We start from the raw sequence: 22212 nt of genomic DNA, 5'->3' as shown, positions 1-22212 counted from the left end.
GAAAATCAATGCTCAGAGAACTCAAGCAACTTGCCTGAGGTCACATAGCAGGTGGTAGAACCAAAATTAAAATCCAGATCTGACTCCATAGGCTCTGCTCTACCATATCAGAATTTGACTACTGACCCCACCACTCATAAACTTACGGACCTTGGGCAAGTAATTTAACCATTCGGAACTCCAGTTTCTAAATCTTCAAGGTAAGACTAACAATATCCTCTTATTTTTAAGAATTAGTGTCTGGATCAATTTTTCCATGATAGTTTCTGTCCAACCGGGAAGGTTTTGTTCATTGATAACATTTTAAATTAGAATTATAGAAAATTAAATCTAGAAGGGACACAGGAGAGTTATCTAACACTTTCATCTTAGAGATGATAAAAATAAGACTGGAGTGTTTATATGACTTGCATATGATCAGAAAACTTGAGAGTGACAGACATTGGAACTCAGGACTGGCAACTCTTAGCTAGCTTTCTTCTCTCATCTCTCTGCATCGTTTGTTAGGGATGCAGACACATGGAGATGTTGATGACAGTAACGTTGTTGATGGGGGGGTGAAGATAACAATAAATGTGCCTGAGGAAATTATAGAAGAGTTATTTCATTTTAGAAGGAAATTATTATATTAGTAAATCCTGCTTCCCTTGCTCTGTTCATGAGGGAGGCCAGTATATGTCTAAGACTATAAGATTTGTCCAAGACTGTTGATTGACAGGAGGATGGGAAAAGCCAGGGTGTGTATATTTACGATACTCTCCAAATAAGAAATGCTAAAATGCAGACTCCAATCAATGCTAATCTTAGATTTACACGATTCTCTATCAGTCAATGTCACTGGCTTTCCCAAGGATCTGTGATGGAGAAGTTGGCTATGTGGAAACAATGTGGGAGATTGATCTAATGTAGCAGTGACTCCTTTGAGAGATTTTTAGGTAACCCACCATATTTTATTCCATTTCTTATAGCCTCTTCCGTTTTGAATTTGGTATAATCTTTCTAGTTCTCCAAGTCTTACACTCATAAAAAATTGGATAAGAGGAAGACAAAGGGAAAAAAGAAAGAATGGGAAGGAGGAAGAAATGGTTTACTTTTCATCATCAAGAGGCTGAGAGGCCAAAGCAACTTGCATAAGTGTTTGAAGAATTCCCCAGGTTCCACTGGCTTCTGGATTTACTGACTAGAACTAGGAAAGGTGATAGTCAATTAAATGAATGCAGAGAGCTTTCTATGTAAAGTACCGGCAATCAGAATGACTGGTTTCCTTAATTCACCCAAAGATGGCTTTTTATGTTAAAATTGTTTGAAAATAGAGATTTATAATAGTTTAAGGATCTATCCCATTGCTCAACCTGGGGATAGTTTCCCAGATCTTATACATTTTTAAAATTTCATCAGATCCTTAGAACTCTCCATTCCCCTTGCAGTGCTGGGAAAAGAACTTCTCAGGAGTCTGGAGAAAGGCAACTAGGGTGGTGAAACATGAACATATGTTCCTGGAGCTATAATATGGCTGTCCTGGAGGTCAAGGGACAGGACAGGTGGAGACCAGTGATATTATTGCTTCCAAATTCACACTTGAGCATCTGCATTCCTCATTGACTATTAGTCATACAATGCCTGTTCCAGTTTTCTGTTATCACTTGCCAAATCTCGTACAGGCATACCTCAAAGATGTTGTGAGTTTGGTTCCAGACAACTGCAATAAATTGAATACCGCAATAAAGTGAGTCACACAAATTTTTTGTCTTCCCAGTGCATAAAAAAGTTATGTTTACACTATACTGTGTCTATTAATTGCGCAATAGTATTATGTCTAAAAAATGTACACACCTTAATTAAATAATACTTTATTGGTAAAAATTGCTAACCATCATCTGAGCCTTCAGCAAGTCATAATCTTTTTGCTCGTAGAGAGTCTTGCCTCGATTTTGGTGGCTGCTGACTAATCAGGGAGGTGGTTGTTGAAGGCTGGGGTGGCTGTGGGAATTTCTTAGAACAACAGTGAAGTTTGCTGCACCGATTGACTTTTCATGAATGATTTCTCTGTAGCTTGCAATGCTATTTGGTAGCATTTTATCCACAGATCTTCTTTCAAATTTTGAGTCAATTCTTTCAAACACTGCTGCTGCTTTATCAACTGCGTTTATGAAATATTCTAAATTCTTTGTTGCTATTTCAATAATATTCACGGCATCTTCACCAGGGGTACATTCCATCTCAAGAAGTCACTTTCTTTGCTCATCTATAAGAAGCAACTCTTCATTCATTAAAGTTTTATTATGAGATTGCAGCAATTCAGTACCATTTTCCGGCTCCACTTCTAATTCTAATTCTCTTGCTATTTCTACCTTATCTGTAGTTACTTCCTCCATTCAAGTCTTGAACCCCTCAAGGTCATCCATGAAGTTTGGAATCAACTTCTTCCAAACTCTTGTTAAGGTTGATATTTTGATCTCTTCTCATGAATCACAAATGTTCCTAATGGCATGTAGAATGGTGAATCCTTTCTAGAAGGTTTTCAATTTACTTTGCCCAGATTCACCAGAGGAATCACAATCTATGGCAGCTATAGCGTTATGACATGTTATTTCTTAAATAATATTACTTGAAAGTCAATATGATTCCTTGATCCATGGACTGCAGAATGGATGTTGTGTTAGCAGGCATGAAAACAACATTAATCTCACTTTACTTCTCCATCAGAGGTCTTGGATGACCAGGTGCATGAGCAGTAATATTCTGAAAGAAATATATATATTTTTCTGAGCAGTAGGTCTCAACAGTGGGCTTAAAATATTCAGTAAACCATATCATAAACAGATGTGCTGTCATCCAGGCTTTGTTTTTCCATTTATAGAGCACAGGAGGAGTAGATTTAGCATGATTCTTAAGAGCCCTAGGATTTTTCCAATGGTAAATGAGCTTTGACTTCAACTTCAAGTCACCAGCTGTGTTTGTCCCTAACAAGAGATTCAGCCCATCCTTGAAATTTTGAAGCCAGGAATTGACTTCTCCTCTCTATCTATGAGATTCATAGATGGAGTCTCCTTCCAATGTCAGATGGTTTCGTCTACATTGAAAAATCTGTTGGTTTCGTGTAGCCACCTTCATTAATTACCTTAGTTAGATCTTCTGGATAACTTGCTGCAGCTTCTACATCAGGATTTGCTGCTTCACTTTGCACATTTATATTTTGGGAATGGCTTCTTTCCTTAAACCTCATGAACCAAGTTCTGCTAGCTTCAGACTTTTCTTCTGCAGCTTCCTCCCCTCTCTCAGCCTTCATAGAATTGGAGAGAGTTAGGGCCTTGCTCTGGATTAAACTTTTGTTTAAAGGAATGTTGTAGCTATTGGATCTTCTATCCAGATCACTAAAACTTTCTCCTTGTCAGCAATAGGACTGTTTTGCTTTCTTATCATTTGTGTGTTCACTGGAGTAGCACTTTTAACTTCCTTCAAGAATGTTTCCTTTGTACTCACAACTTAGCTAACTGTTTGGTGCAAGAGGCCTAGCTTTCAGTGTATCTTGGCTTTTGACATGCCTTCCTCACTGAGCTTAGTCATTTCTAGCTTTTGATTTAAAGTGAGAGACATGTGACTCTTCTTTTCACTTGTACACTTAGAGGCCACTGTAAGGCTATTAATTGGTCTAATTTCAGTATTGTTGTATCTCAGGGAATAGGGAGGACCAGGAAAAGGGAGAGAGATGGGGGGAATAGCCTGTTGGTGGATCAGTCAGAACTTACACAATATTTCTTAATTAAGTTCACCATCTTATATGGGCATGGTTTGTGGTGCCCTAGAACAATTGCAACAGTAACATCAAAGTTCACTGATCACAGATCATCATAACACATATAGTAATAATGAAAAAGGTTGAAATATTGTGAGAATTACCAAAATATGACACAGAGAGGAGAAGTGAGCAAAAGCTTTTGGCAAAACGGTGCCAATAGACTTGCTCAACACAGAGTTTCCACAAACATTTAATTTGAAAAAAAAGAGCAATATCTGTAAAGAACAATAAAATGAGGTCTGCCTGTATTTTATTTGTGTTTTATAAATTCAGTATCATGTCTCCATATAGATATGCCCAACCTCAACTCATACCTAGCACCTAGAATAGTGCCCTAAACACAGGTTATGATAATGCTTATTAATAGTTTTGAATGACCCTCTGAACAGGATAAGACTTCTGACTTCTATCCAATCTGTATGGACTGATTTGGAAGATGGATTTGGGGATGTGAAATATAAAGAAATAGGAAAAATAACACCAGTGGACTGGTAAGGTAATCTGGTACTTTTGAATGCAGAGTTTAGTATATTAACAAATGACAATATTGCCTGTGAATTGCTGAAATAACTCCTCATATGTTGCCTGCTGAATGGCAGCAAATTGTAGTACAGCACTGCTAATGGTGTGGAGTGTGAGAGATGATAGGTCCTGGAGGATGGAGCCTGCCCAAGCTTCATTGTGTAGAGGGCCGGTTGCCTCAGGAAAGTATTATTTTAGCATGGTAGATATTTTATGGAAGTTATAATAATTTTATCTTCCATAGCATTCCTGTAAGAAAGTTGATAAAATACATACACACACTCATAAATGTGTGTGTATAATTTTTCGCTAGACAGCCTTTACCTATAGATGTGTTGAAATTTTAGATATTAGAATGACCATAGAAAATAGGAGATAATAAAATATGAGAGTGAAATGATCACAATAAATATTGAATATTTGTATTGTCTCTGATAATAAATAAGGTACTGTTTCTCCTTGAAATGTGGTCAGTCATATAAAAGGTTAACAAGGTCAGTGGTGTTTAATACAGATTAGTGGTGTGTTGAGTTATGAGAACAACAAAGGTCTGACTTTGCCATTTGTCCAGTAGGTCCAATGATGGATATTCAGAATATCTTATATCTCATCATTCTGTAACACCGCTATCACTTTTATCATAAAAGAATTATGTTACTCCATACATGAAAAATGCATTCTTGAACCACTGTGAATTAGTTTTTAATGTACTGTGACCTTGGATTGCCCTGGGATATTAATGCTAAATGATTACTTCTGAATGCTTTTTGAATAGCTGCATAGTACAATTAAATACGCAATACATCATGGATGACATTGTTAAATGCCTCTTCTGATCAAGGAACCCAAAGAGGTCTTTGGAATGATGGTAATTCTGCACTGCTGAGGATGGGAGAGAAAAGAATCTCTTGTTAGTACTGAAATAAGTACAGGCAGAAGTAGATGATAACCTTTTCTTGGGGTTAGTCAATGGGAAATACATTTTTGATTAAGAACCATAAAGGAAGATGATTTTTGATCACTGCCAAAGTACTGTCCCATTATATCTGCCAAATGCTCAAGGTGAATAATTGTCATTAGTCTTTCTGAGTGACAAGTTGACAAACAGTATGTATGGATATTTGTATGGGCATGCGTGTATGCATGTGTTTGTAAAGGTATAGATAAAAGAGTAAAGAACTTTGTTTATATTCTAGCCCTTTTTCGAGAATGGGCTTATATCGAATTACAATTTGTCTCAATGTAGAACCTCATAAATCTTACGCTTAATCAAATTTCTTTTCATCCAATTATTGGGCCTGGGGCAAAACAATGACAGATGAAAGTGTGGTGTAGAAGAGCCAAGATGTAGTAAAGGATCTTTGACCTATTGGTCAGTGGTTTAAATCCAAGCTTGTTGGGCAGTGGCTGAAAGTGATTTGTTGTCCAGCTGGCTGCGAGCTGGTGGCCAGAACCTAGTTGTTAGCTGACTCTACAGTCTACAGAAAAGCCCTGAATTCAGTCCGCCCCACCCAGCCCCCAACAGAACTGGACTTACCTGTCTAGCAGATGATCTTTATCTTGAGGAGATATAAAGTTAATCTGTGAAAAGGCTGCTTCAAAATGGCCCACCGCTAATGCTGTTTGGTGAGTGATTTGTGGATTTCAATCTCTGAGCTAGCAGTAAGGGGAACTTACAACTAATGAGGAACTCAATTTTTCTTGAACTGGAGCTATTTTAAAAAGAAAGCATTAAAAAGGATTTTGGTTCTGTTTCATGAAAATGAGCTGCAATTGTGCAAGTCAGTCCAACTTCAGAACTCAGCCCTAAGTGCACCGAACTTACCAGGTCCAGCCTCGCCATGACCTCATGCAAGACCTACTAGAGGTATTGAATCAATACTGAAATGCTCCAGTGAGTGCCTCCCAGAGATGCCCTGAGCATTACAAACTCAGTGAGCCCGGAGATGGAAGCCACATTTCCCAACCCCTCACTCCCTGCCCCTGCAATTGTGGGCCTTGCTAGCTAGGAAAATGTGACCTTGTATTTTAAATGTTAGTATTTTGGAGTAATAGCACCAGCTTAGATGTACCAATCCTTCTTTTCTAAAATGATATTGATGTAAATTAAATGTAAACATATTAGTGCTCCCATCTCAACTGATTGACTTCTTGGGTAAGCCTTTTAGGACATTGCTATGAGTACACGTGCATACCTGCCATTCTAGCATTCAGTGTTCTGCTGCTGTTTATTCATAGGGATTTGCATTTTATAATTATTTATTTGTTTTTATATTTATCATGTGTTTCTCCAGTAGGCTGACACTTCCAGGAGGCAAGGACTTTGTTTTGTGTTTTTTTAGGTACACTTCATCTAGCAAGTGCCTGCTACATAATGGGTACTCAATAAACAGTTGTGGGATAAATAAATGAATGAATGAATGAGCACACTTGTTAGGAACATATTTACATGCCTGTGTGAATGGAGGAGGGCGTCTAGGAAGAGGAAAAGTGTGGGAGAGTAATTTTTTAACTAATCAAGTTGTGGGCATGGAACTTAATTACAAAAGAGACAATATAAATGCAAAAAATTCAGAGCTCTTCAGTGAGGCAGAGTGGAATCAGAAAAGCTTTGGTGCTTCCTTGCTGGCTTTGCAGTTCACTAACTATGAGCTAATTTTCTTCTTAAATGTGTTTGAGAAGCTTTATTTCTTTCATATTTCAGAGTAGGAAACAGGCTCTACGTCAGTTCAGATTCTCACAATTTCCCACCTGGGTTTATGGCAAGAGTTTTCTAACTAGCTTCTCTGATCCAAAATCTTCCAGCCCCATCTCAAACCCCTCCTTCCTGGAGCTGACAAGGAAATCTTTCTAAAATGCAAATCTGATCATGCCATGCTGCAGCTTGAAAGCTTTCAATTGCATCAGATTGCCTTTAGGATAAAATCCAAACTTTTAGTGTGGCTTATAAGGCCTTTCTTGATCTTACCCTTCTCTGTTCCTCCACTCTCATATCTCATACCTTCTGTCCAAACATGGCAGCTCTTCCAAGCCTAGCTGCCCCACTGCTCTGTGCTTTTGCAAATGATAGTTCCTTACTTCCCTTTGTCTGATTAACCCCTTTCCTTCCTTCAACACTGATTCAGGTTTCACTTCTTCCAGGAAGTGTGTCCTGATACCACTCCTCTACTCTCCCAAGGCCAGGTCCCCCTAGACATCTTTCTCTCATGCTCCATTACTCTGTGGTAGCCCAGAGCACCCAGATAAGTCTATTGTGATTGAGTGACTCTTGTCTGAGCTTTCGCCAGCTGTTGAGCACCTTCAGGTACTCTTTTCTTCCATCTCTGATTCTCTGGTGCTCATGGAACCTATGCATAATAGATGCTTAATGAGTGTGTGTTGAGGGAATTAGGGGCTCATTCACTGCCTGGTGGCACTTTGGTTGGCTGTTGATGACAGACTTTGAAGTGTGTAGGGACTGAAGGTCAAGTGTAAGGGAGAGAATGAGGGAATGATTGTTGGTCTGCTGAGGTTAGCTGATTAGTTAGTTGTCAGGTCTTTGTTTTACTCGTGTTAAATCTAAAGCAAAGCCAAGCAAAATAAAACAAAAAGCCACTGGAAGAAAAAGTGAACATTTTTTGGCTGGGCTCATGATAATGTGACCTAGAAATAAATGATCTCTTCCTCCTTTGAAATCCCATATTTCTCTTATAGACCTGACCTTATATTGTGGTTACGTATGCTCTCAGTTTGTTGTAGCAGTCAGCTTACATTAAGTTATACTGTGTAACAAACAACCTCAACATCTTTCTGGCTTACAATGACAAAGGTTGACAATGTGCTTGTGTTACATTTCCGTCATGATTTGTCATGGCTCTTCTCCTTGTCAGGACCCAGGCTAATGGAGAACAAGCCCTATTTCTGTCTGGGATATTATTGGGCTCATGGCAGAGGAAAAAGGGAAATCATGGCAAAGTACACATCTGGTTTTTTAAACAATTGAAATATAATTGACATATAACATTACATTAGTTTTAGGCAAACAACATAATGATTTGATATATGTATAATATTATGAAATGATCACTACAATTAGTCTAATTAATAACCATCACCACATATAAAAAATACAAATTTTTTTCTTGTGATGAGAACTTTTAAGATTTTCTCTATTAGCAACTTTCAAATATACAATACAGTCTTATTATCTACAGTCATCATGTTATACATTACGTCACCAGGGCTTATTTATTTTTTAACTGGAATTTTGTACTTTTTACCACCCTCTCCACCCCCTGCCTCTGAAAACCACCAATTTGTTCACTGTATCAATTTGTTTGTTGTTAGATTCCACATGTAAGTGAGATCACATCTGGCTTGAATTCTTCTGCCTGGAAACACTGCCTCTGCCTGTATTTCCTTAGCTAAAGCAAATCCTAAGTGGAGATGTATTATACTCCCATGGGAGGGAGGGCCACCAAAAATTATGAATAGTAATGCAGTTTATCACACTCTCCCACTGGAGTGTAGACTCTTGGAGGGCAGGAGTTTTTGTGTTCTCCCCCTTACAAGCCTCAAACGTTGCCAAAGCACATTACTTGTTTTTTTGAAATAAAGAGCAGAAGTGGTATGCTTCAGAAATAATGAAAATTTATTTGGAATACCACTCTCTTTTATCAGCAGTTATGTTTCACTTTGTGTGATACTAATTACTTAAAAGCCCTTCTTATTTTTTCCATTAAATATTTAATGATTAACATTAATTTGAATATGTTAATCTGTTGCTTGCAACAGTATTCTACATCATTGACAGAGGTATGTCCCATTTCCCCAACTAGTCTTGACCAATTGCTTGACACTAGTTCTCCATTATTTCCTCCATAGCAAATTCCATAGCTTGTACTTAAGGCCCTCTGTGATCTGGCACCAAGCCAACAACATTTCTAGCTTTATTCCTGGCTACTTGTGCTGCCCCCCACGTCCAGTTACAATGAGTTACTCCCTTTCCCTTTGTGTGTTCCGTGATTTCCCACCTTAGTGTCTTTGCTCTGATGGTTCACTCTGCCTGGAATGACTTTGTCCCATCAGCATATGTTCAATTCCTTCTCAGTCTTCACAATGAAGATTAAGTACTACTTCTCTCACAAAGTCTTCCCAGATCACCTAGGGAATGTAATCAACACCCACACATCATGCCCTTTATATTTTTCTTTTGGAAATTAATTTGCTTTATCTTGTCAAGGAGGTTAGGACACAGGCTTTGTATAATTAGAACAGAATTTGAGGGTCTACCACTGAACCTCTTCTCAAAACTTGGCTGAATTTCTTATCCCCTGAGTCTTAACTACTTCATTGTAAATAGAGAATAGGAATAATAACATAACATATTGGCAAAGTTATGTGAAGTGATCTATCACCATCCCTGACATATAGGAAGTACTCAATAAATGAAAGTCATTACCTAATATAGTTATGTATTCACTGGATAGGATTTCTCTGCTTCACCTATTTAGTTCCCTTGGTGACATCACACAGAGTAGGTACAATGTAGATATTTGTTGAGTTAATGAATAAATGAATGAATGTGAAATGATGCTAGAAAAATGACCATGAGGCTCACCTTTCAGTGAAATCAATGTTGCTAGACTGAGTGTTCATTCTTTTCCCTGTGGCTAAGTTTGCCTAGATTTTTAATAACTTAGGTCCAGTGGTAGCTGGCCCATATCCAGTGGTAGGGTGGGGAGAGAGATGGAAACTGTTACAAAAACACTTAGAAGGTGTCCCCTGGTGGGGGATCAAAGAAAGTGGAATGAATATTCTCCCGTTGTATTTGCAATAGGAAATTACTGTCCAGTGAACCCAGATAAAACCGTTTTATGTGTCATCCCAATAGTTGATTAGAAGTGTCTTATTTTTTCTTCCTCTCGTTATGGCAGACTGAATAAATAGTTATATCAAAAACTGGGTCAAGAATTTACATTGTAAATCCTTGATGTACTGCAAGCATTTATTGAATGGTAAGTGGCAAGTCTAGAGCAATCATTTACCAGGTCAACAGAATGCTGTTTGGAAAAATCACAAGCTATATATTTTGGAAATCTTGTGATATGTTAGTGTTTTCAAAGAAATGTAATTTCTCTTTTATAAGGCATAAATAATGTCACAGCTCATTTTAGAGCACTATATTCATTTAATTCTCCCAAAAGGGACTCTTTTAAATCAAGCTAAATATCACTCCTTTCTTAAATTGACAATGTTGTCAGAGTTTTGGATCATTGTCCCCCAGAAAGACAACTACAGGAACTGCTTAAGTGGCAACAGAGGAGGCGTCTAGGTCATGATTAAACTGGAAGCCTCAACTCAGAGCCAGAGTGGAGCTCAGCTGCTGGGTTAGTTCTCAATATGGAGGTAACTTGATCTTTGGACACACTTTTTAGTAAATCAGACTCTTTCCCTGTGTTTTAATTTTCTGTTATCAGTGTAACAAATTACCATAAACTTAGTGTTAAAACAACACTAATTTATTCTCCTATCATTCTAGAGATCAGAAGTCTGAAATGAGTCTTCCAGGGCTAAAATCAAGGTGTCAGCAGGCTTGGTCCTTCTCAAGGCTCCAAGGCTTCCACTTTGAGAGGCTGTTAACATTCCTTGGCTTGTGACATCTCTCTAATCTCTGCTCCTGTGATCACATCGTCTTCTCTTCTACTGTGGTCAAAACTTCCTCAACCTCCCTCTTATAAAGGCATTGTGATTACATTTAGGATCCACCCTGATAATCCAGGATATCTTCCTACTGCAAAACGTTTACATTTAATCACATCTGCCAAGTCCCTCCCTTTGCTATATAAGGTGGCATTCCCAGGTTCTGGGAACTAGGACACCAACATCTTTGAAGTACCATTATTCAGCCTACCATACGTTGCCTTTCAAAAGGTTTTCTGTGTCCAAACTATAAAGTTGACTTTTTGAAAACAAAGAATAAAGTACTGGCTTTCCCAGAAGGGAAAAATAAGGTGTTTCAAAAGGCTATAGATTGGGGAATATTCTGATTTTGCTTCTAAAGTGTGACTCATGGTTTGGCCTCCACAGCACGGTTTGTTCCTGTCATTGTGTGAGTTTGGATTTCTTTCTACATTCACATTCAAGGGGCACAAATCCATTGATGTGATGTTGAGCTATGAGAACCATCACGGGACTCACTTCATCTGGCACAAAACAGATCTGCTGGCACTTAATAGTCTAATCAGGTATTTATGTAGTCCCTCCCCCATACCACCTATGGTCACCGTGTAATCCCAGGAGACTAGGACCACGCTGCAAACCTAGTAAATTACTGTTCAAAGTGGAATTGATTCTTAATCTGCTTGAAATTAGATGTGGAAAAATTCATCTCCACCTACTTCAATTATTGTATCTTTCCTTATAACTCTGGGTAGAAAATAGTTTAAACCTTAATTCTGATGGTTCTTAATTTTATGAGTTTCATTAAAACCCCTGAGAGTCATTTAATATAATGGAGTTCAATGCTGATATTCAAATGCATTTCTTCTGAAATAGATTTTTACCTTTTATTATAGAGATTGAGCTCCCATTTTTAACACATATGTTCTCAGTGCTTATGCTAATTTCATTGCTTATCTTTAAAACTGGCATATCATTGTTATTGTTATTATTATTATTGTTATTATTATTATTGTGTATTGACCAAGTTGAATGCCTCATTCTCAAGGGATTGCTGTCAGAGTTATATAATATAAGAACAATGGCTGAATGTTGTTCATTTTAAATGTGAAATTATAAATCAATTACAGTGGTGGCTAAAACCCCTTCATGACATGCCACAATTTACTTCCAATGACATTTAAACCTATCTCACATGCTGAACAATCTATAATAAATTATGATTTTTTTTTTTTTTTTTTTTGCTTCTGAAATGAAGCTATAATTATGACAGTTGAATTCTTGTTCTGGGAAATAAGGTGGCATTTAATTCCTTGAGAACAAATGACACTCACAAAAGAACAGTTAATTATTCTCAGCTGCAAAGGAAAGGAGGAGGGGAGAGAAAAATTATGAAAAAGAACATGGTAGCACTTTATGTGAAGTATCTATTAAGTAATCCTTAACTAAGGCTGAACTACAATTGAACTTCTGGGCTGCCCCTGAGCCCAGGTAACACTTTTTGTTATTTCAGTTCTCAATAAAATCCAAACAGGAGGAATTAGCAACTTGAAACTTCCTCTGTTCCTTGCACATGATAATATAAATGTTCTCACAATCAGCCTTGGTTCCAAGAATGCAGACCTACATTCTAACGCAGTTAAATCAGACCCAGTGGGTAGCATGGTATTAGTTTTCAATTACAGCCTTCCTAATTCAGGGCTTTAACTGCTGTAGTTATTCAATCTATAGTGCAAATAAAGGGAAAGGAAAGCATTGCACCTCCAGAATTTGTTGTGTTGTTGTTTGTTTCTAGTTTAAACAGCAACTGTGCTTCCATTGGCTTTTCTCTGCTGGCCCTTTCCTGTTCATTCTGGCAAGAAGCCGCAGTGCAACTGAATATGCCAGCAAACAGGAGGCCACTCTTCCTTGCTAGTTCTGACACCATCAGCTGCGATGTTAGCAGCCTGCTATTAGAGACGCCTCTTTCTTTGACTTCCCTTTCTTCCTTGGGAGGAATAGATACTCTAGAGAAGGGCCCTGCTGAGTGGAATTCCCCATTTTGACTGCAATTAGGGATTGTGACTTGATTGATTTGGGGGCTCTCTGAAATGTAGCAGGATCAACACAGTTGCACACAAAACAAGGCATAATCCACTGGGTTAAATTAACGTTAAATCAGAGATGATTGGATTAATTGCTATTACATTTTATCTTCTGTGCACATGTGCTCTTGGCAGGCTTTCAGAGCCTTTTTAAAATTAGCTTAGAACTGGATGGAAATGGTACAGGTGCAAATGATTTGTGCACTGGGTCTTTCAAGTACGCAGTGGGCTCATAAGAAGGTGCATTTTTTTCCAAATCATATTTTGGATGTGATTTACAGAAATCTGCACTGAGAATAAACTTGGCATCACAATACAGAAGGTATAGATGTGTTAAATGGCAAAAGGACCCTGTTGGCTAGAATATGACTTGGAAAATGGATTTCCTTCATACTGTGGCCTTGGCACTATACCTCTGTTCAGTTTTCTTCCCTTACATGCTTTTCTGCCCTCGTGAGAGTCTGTAGGGTTCTGGAGACCGATGTAACAGAGCACTTAGTATGGCATCTGATACCCCGGAATGTATTCTTCAAAACCTACATCCCTTCAACAAATTTTAAGGGTGAAAAGTTGATACGATGGTTGTTAACAGGATGAATCTGTTTAACAGAAAAAGTGTGGAATGATCAGTTCAGGGGCATAAGGCAAAGGTAATCAAAGGCTGGTATCTTTTATGTACCCTTTTGCCCATCAGTCAGTGGCTCAGGGTCACTGCCAGGCTGATGGTCTAGAAACCTGCTAAGCCACTGGGAGGAAAGTTTACATTTTTGTACTTTAGGAAAGTACAAAGACCATTAAGACCATTGTGTGCACAGCACTATAAACAGGTACTGTGGAGGAGACAAAGACTTCATTCTGGGGCTGGTCATATTTTGGATCAATACAAATAAGTAGGTGAGAGCATGATTTCTTCTTTTTCTTGGCTCGTTTCACTCTGCCAGCAATGTCAGGCTCCTGAGAACAAGCAGCGAAGGTCACAGGCATTTTCCCGCCCTGGGAAGTCTCCCTTCTGTAGGCCCTTTGCCTCTCATGCGTTTGCTATTGTCTAGTTTCCCTGACCTGAGCATCTTGGCTATTTCTCTGGCCTTGCCTGGCTCATCCCTGCTGCAAGCCCTGTTCAGACAGGGGACCTTCTCCATGTGACCTGGCTTCTCAGACAGGTCTCTGCTTGACCCCTGTCTTTCAGCCTCCCTTGTTTCCCCTCATGGACACTTGTTCCCAGCCTCTATTCCACGCTGTGTCAGTTTCCCAAAGAAAGTGCATTTTAATCTATGCAAATATCCAAATGCAACAATAATTGGGAACTGAGCTCTCAAAATTATTTCAGTTTATTAAAAAATATATCTCACCTTTTTATATATTATTTTGAAAGGTAACATATTTGTGATTACGTTCACATGATGCCCACAGGTACAGTGAAAAGAAAGTTTCCTTCTCATCCATGACCTCTGGTGTTCCAATTCCCCACTTCAGAGACAACCACTGTTATGGGGTTTTATTTTTCACCTGTTCTTCCAGAAACATTATATGCATATAAAACACACATACATGTATCCTCCACCTCAGTTTTACACACAAATATAATGATAGCATACTCTGCACATGGTTCTATGTCTCTTGCTTGTTGTTTGCTTAAATCTATGTGGAAGATTGTCCCATATCAGTACCATTCTTTTTAAAGTGTCCACAGTGTTCCTGGATGTGTTATAATTTATTGAACCTGTCACCTACTGATGGGTATTTAAGCTGTTTTCAGTTTTCTGCTTTCATAATGTTTGAACCTAATTTTTAATATTCTTATGCATGATATCTGAGAATAAAATTCCTATAAATAAAAACTTAAAGATATTATTACAAACTTCAACTGCATTTTATGTGAAGTTATCACACTTAAGAAAAGGGCACAGAAACATATGTGCCCCTCAGTGAATCATCACCAGTGGAAAGCCTGTGTAACCACAGTTGAGGTCAAGAAAGACAGTTTGCCATCACCTCAGATAGCCCCTTCCTAGTCCATTCCACTTCTTGCCTGTTTCCCTCCTCCACTTCTTTAATCTTAATACTATAATTTAGTTTTTCTTGCTTTTGAACTCTATATAGTTGATTTATATAGCACTATAGATAATGTTTGTGTCCCCCCCAAATTCATATGTTGAAACTTAATCCCCAAAGTGATGGTGTAGGAGGCAGGTCCAATGAGGGGTGATTAGGTCATGAGAGTGGAGCCACTGTGAATGGGATTAGTGCCCTTTTAAAAGAGGCAGACATCTCCTTCACCTCTTCTTCCATTTGAGGACACAGTGAGAAGACAGCCATCTGTGGACCAGGAAGAGGAGACTCAAACTCTGAATGCGCTAGCAACTAGCAACTTAATCTTGGACTTCCTGGCCTCCAGAACTGTGAGAAATAAATGTTTTTTGTTTAAGCCACTCAGTCTAGAGTATTCTGTTATAGTAGCCTAAACAGGCTAAGACACAAAGTGTGCAATTTTTGTGTCTTGCTTCTCTGCTCATTGTATTTGTGAGGTTGTCCATGTTGTTTCATGTAGCTGTAGATAGATCAATTTTATTGGTGTGTATTATTCTGTTGAATGGATGCACCACAAATTATTTATCCATTCTGTTGGTGAACTTTGGGTTCTTTGCAAATTTGGCTAATTTGAATAGTGCTGCTCTGCATACACTACTACTGGGTATATGATCTGGGAATAGGGTGGTTGGATGATGGGCTCTATTTAAGTTCAACTTTAGCATATAATGAGAAACTGTTTTCCAAATTTATATTCATAACAGCATGTATAAGAATTCCCATTGCTCTACATTCTTGCAAATACTCCATAACATCATTCTTTCTTTTAAACATTCTGATAATTGCATAGTGGCATATCACTGGGGTTTTAACTCATATTTTCTCGATTACTAATGAAGTTGAGTATGTTTCCTTACATAGATATTCTCTTTGTGAAGTGCCTGTTATGGTTTCTTGCCCATTTTTCTTTTGGACAGTAAGAGCTCTCAGAGTATTTTATACATTCTTGCCTGTTGTTGGTTTTATGGATATAAAACAAACATTTTCTTCCAATCTATGGTTTGCCTTTTCACTTTCTTAATGTTATCTCTTGGTGAAAAATGTTCCTAGTTTTAGTGTAGTCCAATTCAAAGACTTTCTCTTTATGGTGATTTTTCTTTCTTTGTGGCATGTGTGTTGCTTAAAAAATATTTCCTTAGTTCAATGTAATGAAGATATTCTCTTATATCCTAAAGTGTTACTGTTTGCCTTTATCTTCTGGGAATTGATATTTTGCTTGGCAGGAGGTACGAGTCAAGTTTCCTTTTTCCCACAAGGATATCCAACTGACTCAGCACCATTTACTTAAAAGGCTATCCTTTTACCTCTGATTGCATTGTTATGTTGTCATAAATCAAGTGACTGTATATTTATGGATCTATTTCTGGACTTTCTTTTTTATTCCATTGGTCTATTTGTCAAACTGTCACCAATATCATATTTCTTAATTATAGTAGCTTTATAATAAATCTTGCTATCTAGTGGAGCAACTTCTCTCATCTTGTCTATCTTGAAGAGAGTTTGCATATTTTTAGCTACTTGCATTTCCATATAATTTTAGAAATGGATCATTAGTTTCCTCAGAAAAAAATGTTGGGGTTTTAAATATGATTTCTTTGACTCTATAGAAAATCCAATGGAGAACCAATATATTTGTAATACTGAGTCTTGTATTACTGGAATCCTATGCTCATGAATGAGATTGGTCCATAATTCTCCTTTCTTATAATGGTTTTATCAGGTTTTGGCATCAAGATCATGCTAGTCTCATAAAAATGAGCTATTTTTATATTCTCTAAGGGGCTTGTATAGATTTGTAGTTATTTCTTCACCAATAAAACTTGGATCTGGAATTTTCTTGGTAGGAAGATTTTTATTTACTGATTTAACAAATTTAATAATTATAGGACTATTTTTACTTTCCTATTTCTTTGAATTTTTTTAGGATTTGTGCATTTCACTATATATATTTAAATAATTTATTTTTTAGAGCATTTTTAGTTTCATAACAAAATGTAGAGGAAGGTATAGATATTTTTGATATACCCCCTGCCTCCACACATGCATAGTCTTTTCCATTATCACTCACCAGAATGGTACATCTATTACCAAGGATGAACCTACATTGACGCATCATAATCATCCAAGTCTATAGTTTACTTTAGGGTTCACTTTTTGTATACTCTGTATGGGTTTGGACAAATGTATAATGATATATATTCATTGTTATAGTATCATAGAGAGTATTTCCACTGCCCTAAAAATATGCTGTACTCTTCCTATTCATTCCTCCCCCAGCCCTCACCCCTTGGCAACCACTGATCTTTTTATAGTCTCTATGGTTTTACCTTTTCCAGAATGTCATATAGTTGGAATCATACGGTATGTAGTCTTTTCAGATTTGCCTCTTTCATTTAGTAATATGAATTTAAGTTTTCCTCATTTCTTTTCATGGCTTAACAGCTCATTTATTTTCAGCACTGAATAATATTCCACTGTCTGGATGCACCACAGTTTATCCATTCACCTACCAAAGGACATCTTGGTTGCTTCCAAGTTTTGACAATTATGAATAAAGCTGCTATAAACATCCATGTGTAGGTTTTTTTGTGAGGACATAAGTTTTCCACTCCATTGGATAAATACCAAGGAGCATGCCTGCTGGATTGTGTGGTACGAGTATGTTTACTTTTGTAAGAAACTGCTAAACTGTCTTCCAAAGTGGCTGTACCATTTTGTGTTCCTACAAGCAACAAATGTGTGTTCCTCTTGCTCCAAATCCTTGCCAGTGTTTGGTGTTGTCAGTGTTTCAGATTTGGGCCATTCAAAAGATTTGTAGTAGTATTTCATTTTTGTCTTAATTTGCATTTCCCTGATGGCATATGATATGGAACATCTTTTCATATATTTATTTGCTATCTAAATATCTTCTTTGGTGAGGTGTTTGTTAAGGTCTTTGGCCCATTTTTTAACCTGGTTGTTTTCTTATTGTTGAGTTTTAAGAGTTCTTTGTACATTTTCATTAACAAAATATTTGGTCAACCATCCTTTGTCAGTTCTATTTTTTGCAAATATTTTCTCCCAATCTTTGGCTTGTCTTCCAATTCTTTTGAATTGCCTTTTGCAGAGAAGAAGTTTTTAATTTTAGTAAAGCGCAGCATGTCAACTATTTCTTTCATGGATCATGCATTTGGTGTTACATCAAAAAAGGCATCACCATAGTCAAGGTCATCTAGGTTTTCTCTTATGCTATTTTCTAGGAGTTTCATAGTTTGCATTTTACATTTTGACCTATGATACATTTAGAGTTAAGTTTTGGAAAGAGAGGTCTGTGTCTAGATTCTTTTTTTCTTTGTTTGTTTTTTTGCATGTGAATCTCTGGTTGTTCCAGCACTATTTATTTCTTAAACAGATTATCTTTGCTCCATTGTATTATCTTTTCTCCTTAGTCAAAGATCAGTTGACTATATTTATGGGGGTGTATTTCTAGGCTCTCTATTCTGTTCCATTGATCCATTTGTACATTATTTTTGTCAGTACCTCACTGTCTTCATTACTACAGCTTTATAATGTCTTGAGGTTGGGTAGCATCAGTCTTCCAACTTTATTCTTCAATATCATGTTGGTTGTTCTGGGTATTTTGCCTCTTCCTATAAACTTTAGAATCAGTTTGTCAATAACCATAAAATAACTTGCTGGGATTTTGAATGAGCTTGCCTTGAATCTGTAGATTAAGTTGTGAAGAACTGACATTTTGATACCATTGAGTTCTCCTATCAATGAACATGAAATATCTCTCCATTTACTTTGGTTCTTTGATTTTGTTCATTAGAGTTTTGTAGTTTTCCTTGTATAAATCTTGAACATATTTTGTTAGATTTATACCTAAGTATTTCATTTTTGGGGGTGCTGATATAAAGGATATTGTGTTTTTAATTTTAAATTCCACTTGTTCATTGTTGGTTTATAGGAAAGCAATTGACTTTGTATATTAATGTTGTATCCTGCAACCTTGCTGTAATTGCTTATAAGTTGCAGAAGGTTTTTTTTTTTGATTTTTTGAGATTTTCTACATAGACAATCATGTCATTTGTGAACAAAGACAGTTTTATGTCTTTCTTCCCAATCTATGTACCTTTCATTTAATTTTCTTGTCTTGTTACATTAACAAGGATTGCCAGTACCACTTTGAAAAGGACTGGTGAGCATTTTGTTATAGTTTCAACAATATCTTCTTAAGATCTTTTTCACAATATTGTCTTGTCATTTTTTAAAATATCTTCTGACGTTCTCCATTTCTAACTTAAATTGATTATTTGTGGCTTTTCTCTTTTTTTCTTGATCTGTGTCTTGGAGAGGTTTCTCAAATGCATTGCTTCTTATAATGAAACAACTTTTGTTCTTGTCAATACTGTCTATTTTATGTGTGTCTTCTATTATATCAGTTTCTATTCTTACCTTTCAGTTTCTTTTCTTTTATTTAGGTTTATTTCACTGTTCTATTGCTAACTTCATGAGACAGATGTTTAGCTTTTTGATTTCATCTTTTCTTCTTTTGTAATGAATACCCTGCCTTTCCCTCTGAGAATGGGCCTAGCTGCATTCCACAATATTTTGATTATCATAAGTTAGTCAAATAATAAGTATACTTATTAATTCATATATATATGGAGATTTTCTACGTTTTTTTGTTAGTGATTTTAAGTTTAATAGATTTGTAGTTATAGAACATATTTTGATCATTAAAATCCTTTGAAATTTGTTGAGTTTTCTTGATGACTTAGCATATAGTCAATTTTTAACAATGCATAGTGTGTGTGTGAAAAGAATGGGTATTCTGCAGTTGTTGGGTACTGTTTTCTACAAGTCAATTAGTTTAAGTCTATTAATTAGTTTAAGTCGATTAAGTCTATTAATCATGCTGTTCAGATCTTCCAAATGTTTACTGATCTTTTCTCTACTTCTATCATTTACTGAGAAAATTGTGATTGTGTTTTCCACTATGATTATTGGCTTTTCTATTTCTCCTTGTAGTTCTATATTTTATTTCTATATTTTAAGATTGTGATATTAGGTAAACACAAATTAAGAAAGGATTAAAATGGTTGACCCTTTCTTATGTTTCCCTCTTTGTCTCTAGTTATGTGTTTTATCTATTTTGATACTGGTATAGTTTAATTAGCTTTTTTGTATTAAACAATCATTAGGATTGCAAGTGTGGGCGGCAGTAGTGTCTGTGGAGACCACGGCTGCGGCAGCACTCCAACTCACTCCTAGCTGCAGTCTCCACCATAGAGCCGGGGAGAGAGCCTCCGCCAGCGACCCAGGGCAGCACAGGCACCCAGACCCGAACTCCAAGTTGGGAGACAAGCTGAGTAAGAAGAAGGGGTACAATGTGAATGATGAGAGGGCTAAGGACAAAGACAAGAAGGCCAAAGGAGCTGGGACAGAAGAGGGGGAAACCCCGAAGGACAATGAGACCCAGGGTGTTGCAGAGACCCCAGAGGTGAAGGAGGACAAGGAGGAGAAGCTGGAGAAGGATGCCTAGGATGCTGCCAACAAGCCTGAAGACAAGGAAGGTGAGAAAGACAAAGAGGCAGCCAAGGAAGACACTCTGAAGGCAGAGACGGAGCAGACGGAGGGAGCTGAGTGGAAGCCGGGACCCCCAAAGGATGCTGAGCAGGAGCCGGCGGCTGCCTCCGGCCAGCTGCAGGTGGCAACGCCCCTAAAACTTTGGAGACCTAGGCTGCGGAGCCCTTGGCCCCACCAAGGATGACAAGAGCAAGAAGGGAGAGGAACCCGCAAAGCCTCAGGCTCCTGCAGCTCCTGCCGCGCAGGAGACAAAAAGTGACGGGGCCCCATCTTAAGACTCAAAACCCGGCAACACTGAGGCTGCCCCATCCTCCATGGAGATCCTGGCAGCCACGGAAGCACTCAGTTCCATGCCCAAGGCCAAGCCCCTGCAGCCCCCACAGACGAGGTCAAATCTGCCGAGACCCCAGCAGCTAATTCTGATCAAACCTTAGCAGTGAAAGAGTAAGAAGGACAACCAATGGAACGAAGAATACCGCTTAACAACAACCTGTCTCTCTGACTCCTTCTCTGTCTTTTTGTCTCTCTGTCTCTCTCCTATACTAACTTGTTTCAAATTGGAAATAATGGTATGTATTGCCCAAGAACAAGCATGTGGTCCTTTCAAGGGAGGGAGGGTGTTGGGAGAATCCAAATAGTATTTTTGTGGGTAAATACCTAATATACTTTCAGTCAACTCTACCAATCAGTCCTGGATTTTAAAGATCAATGTCTGAAAGTACAGTACATCTTTTGTACCTGAACTGCTGTTACATGCACTCCGCCACTAAGATCTGAATGTCTTGTCTTCTGCAAGGGGATTGGGAGTGATGCGTTTGATTCTGCCCACAGGGCCTGTGCCGAGGCAATCGGATGTTCATGAAGGCAGCATTTTCTGTTTTCTTTTTCATTTACAGCTTTCTTATTTTGAAATTTTTTTAATGTTGTGGATGAATGCCAACTTTCAGACAGCCTGCTTAGCCTGTTCACACGTATCTTGATGCCAATACTCCATTCTTCCTCCCCAGGTCTTTTTGGGAGTAACAAACATTCTTTCATCCTACTTAGCCTCCCTAGATTTCTTATGACCAGTTAATGTATGTCCATGGTTGGGTGCACCTGTAGTTCTGTTTACTGGTCGGTGGAAATGAAAAAAAAGTCTGCATTCATCACAGTTCCAGTTTTCTCTTCCATCCTGTCACAAACTCCAACACATCACTCATTAGAAAATGGAAAAAAAAATAAAAAAACAAAAAAAAAATGTGTACAACAGATGCATTGAAATTATATGTAATTGTGTAAATGGTGCAACAGTAATAAAGATAAACAATTAAAATAAAAAAGATTGTAAGTGGTATCTTTTCCATCCTTTAATTTTCAACTGTTTGTTCCTTATTTTGAGATGTATTATTTATAATCAACAAATAGTAAATTTTACAAGTTCAATATGACAACTTTTGTCTTTTAATAGGAGCATATAATTACTGACATTTTGGGTTTAAATCTCCT

The 22212-nt window shown here is 37.6% G+C and overlaps 1 pseudogene; it reads left to right on the top strand.

The window, feature by feature from the left end:
• Positions 1–21172, top strand: part of LOC115856560 (brain acid soluble protein 1-like) — a 32972-nt pseudogene extending 11800 nt beyond the window's left edge.
• Positions 21173–22212: the final 1040 nt, after the last annotated feature.

This window comes from Globicephala melas, chromosome 17 (genome assembly GCF_963455315.2).
Source record: "Globicephala melas chromosome 17, mGloMel1.2, whole genome shotgun sequence".
Lineage (NCBI taxonomy): Eukaryota > Metazoa > Chordata > Mammalia > Artiodactyla > Delphinidae > Globicephala > Globicephala melas.
This window is presented reverse-complemented; position numbering and strand designations above follow the sequence as displayed.